The sequence below is a fragment of the Portunus trituberculatus genome, unplaced genomic scaffold (genome assembly GCF_017591435.1).
Source record: "Portunus trituberculatus isolate SZX2019 unplaced genomic scaffold, ASM1759143v1 PGA_scaffold_400__1_contigs__length_35638, whole genome shotgun sequence".
NCBI classification, from domain to species: Eukaryota; Metazoa; Arthropoda; class Malacostraca; order Decapoda; family Portunidae; genus Portunus; species Portunus trituberculatus.
This window is the reverse complement of record NW_025541568.1, coordinates 10,001-12,500: the sequence shown is the minus strand read 5'-3', so window position 1 is coordinate 12,500 and position 2,500 is coordinate 10,001. Positions and strand designations below refer to the sequence as shown.

The 2,500-nt window shown below is 42.7% G+C and overlaps 1 protein-coding gene across 1 annotated transcript in view; it reads left to right on the top strand.

Moving 5' to 3' along the window:
* Nucleotides 1-2,500, top strand: part of LOC123500550 — a gene marked incomplete at its 3' end in the record, with an annotated part of 13,405 nt that overhangs the window by 915 nt on the left and 9,990 nt on the right. The gene's annotated exons all lie outside the window — the stretch shown is intronic.

Genomic DNA, 2,500 nt, shown 5'->3' with positions numbered 1-2,500 from the left:
ATTTTTTTTTCATTTTTTTTCAAAATTTTGAACGCCTATCACCACTAACAGTTGATGTGATGTGCATAATGTCTAACATAAATAGGCATTACGTACAGGAGGATCGCACACATATACACTCGCGGTGTAAACACACACACACACACACACACACACACACACACACGCACACCCACACGCACGGACGCACGCACACACACACACACACACACACACACCCCACACGCACGGACGCACGCACACACACACACACACACACACACACACACACACACACTAAGCGAAGGGCTGCTAGCTTGTCTTCTATGTACGCTAGTGATGAATGGTCCTCCCCTGATCACCTCACATCCAAGGATATTGGTGGTGGTGGGTCCCCAGCTGCAGCACCAGCTCATCACCATCAGCACAGTTTACGCACCAAGAGTCACAGGAGGTAATTAATGCGGCTTCAGAAGTGTTAGCTGATTGTCTGTGTTGAACAGTTACTGGTTATAATGATCTCTAACGAAAGTTTGCCAGTTCCCTTAAAAGACACGAGAATTAACCAAAATTCAGGGACAAAAGATTTGAGACCTCTCTCTTAAAAGAAGTCAAGTAGAAAGATGGAAATACAGAAGCAGGTAAGGAGTTTCAGAGTTTACCAGAGAAAGGTATGAAAGATTCAAAATACTGGTTAACAATTGCATTAGCGAGTTAGACAGAATAGGGGTGAGAGGAAGAAGAAACCCTTGTGCAGCGAGGCCGCAGGAGGAGGGGAGCCATGCAGCTACCAAGATCAGTAAAACAGTTAGCATGAAAATAGTGTTAAAAGATAAAAAAAAAAATAAAATAAAAAAGACATGTAACATTTCGACGGTGAGAAAGAGGCTGAAGACAGTCAGTCAGAGGAGGAGAGTTGATGAGACGAAAAGTTTTTCATTCCACCCTATCTAATAAGATTGTGTGAGTGGAATCCCTCCGCCCCCAAATATGCTATCAGTGGTGCATACAAGGACGAATAAGGCCCTTGTACAAAGAAGTTTTCTTTGCCCCAATCAGAAATACGAGTATTAGAAAGATCGAACGTCAGGCGTTTCATGGCGTCCCTGCATAATCTGATGACTTCCTGAAGGGTTGGTCGTCTTTGAAAGGACGTGGAAAGATACAGGGTGGTATCATCAACTTAGGAGTGAATAGAGCAAAAAGTTTTGTTAAAAAGATAATTAATTAATAATATAAGGAGAGTGGTTGACAGGACAGAACCCTGAGGAACACCACTATTAATAGATTTAGGAGAAGAACAGTGGCCGTCTACCACGGCAGCAATACAATGGTCGGATAGGAAACTTGAAATAAAGATGCACAGAAAAGGATAGAAACAGTAAAAGGGCAGTTTTGAAATCAAAGCTTTGTGCCAGACTCTGTCAAAAGCTTTTGATATGTCTAACGCAACAGCAAAAGTTTCACCGAAATCTCTAAAAGAGGATGACCAAGACTCAGTAAGGAAAGCCAGAAGATCACCAGTAGAAACACCTTGACGAAAGCCATACTGGTGATCAGATAGAAGATTGTGAAGTGACAGATGTTTGAGAATCTTCCTATTCAGGATAGATTCAAAAACTTTAGACAAGCAAGAGATTAAAGCTATAGGACGGTAGTTTGAAAGATTAAAACGATCACCCTTTTTCAGGAACAGGCTGAATGTAGACAAACTTCCAGCAAGAAGGAAAGGTAGAAGTCGATAAACAAAGTTGAAAGAGTTTGGCCAGGCAAGGTGCAAGCACGGAAGCACAGTTTTTGAGAACAATAGGAGGGACCCCATCAGGTCCATAAGCCTTCCGAGGGTTTAGGCCAAGGGCATGGAAAACATCATTACGAAGAATTTTGATTGTAGACATGAAATAGTCAGAGGGAGGAGGAGAGGAGGACAAGCCCAGAATCATCCAAGGTGGAGTTGTGAGCAAAGGTTTGAGAGAAGAGTTCAGCTTTAGAGACAGAAGAGATGGCAGTGGTGCCATCAGGATGAAATAAAGGAGGAAAGATGAAGAAGTGAAGTTATTTGAGATGTTTTTGGCTAGATGCCAGAAGTCACGAGGAGTTTGAGTTTGAAAGATTTTGACATTTTTTATTTATGAAAGAGTGTTTGGCAAGTTGAAGAGACTTGGCATGATTCCGGGCAGAGATATAAAGTGCATGAGATTCAGGAGATGGAAGGCTCAAGTACCTTTTGTGGGCAACTTCTCTATCATGTATAGCACAAGAACAGGCTGAGTTAAACCAAGGTTTAGAAGGTTTAGGTTGAGAAAAGAATGAGGAATGTACGCCTCCATGCCAGACACTATCACCTCTGTTATGCGTTCAGCACAAAGAGATGGGTCTCTGACACGGAAGCAATAATCATTCCAGGAAAATCAGCATAATACCTCCTCAGGTCCCCCAACTGGCAGAGGCAAAACGCCAGAGGCACCTTCGCTTTGGGGATCCTGAGGAGGATTGGAGAAATAGGACAAGATACAGAAAT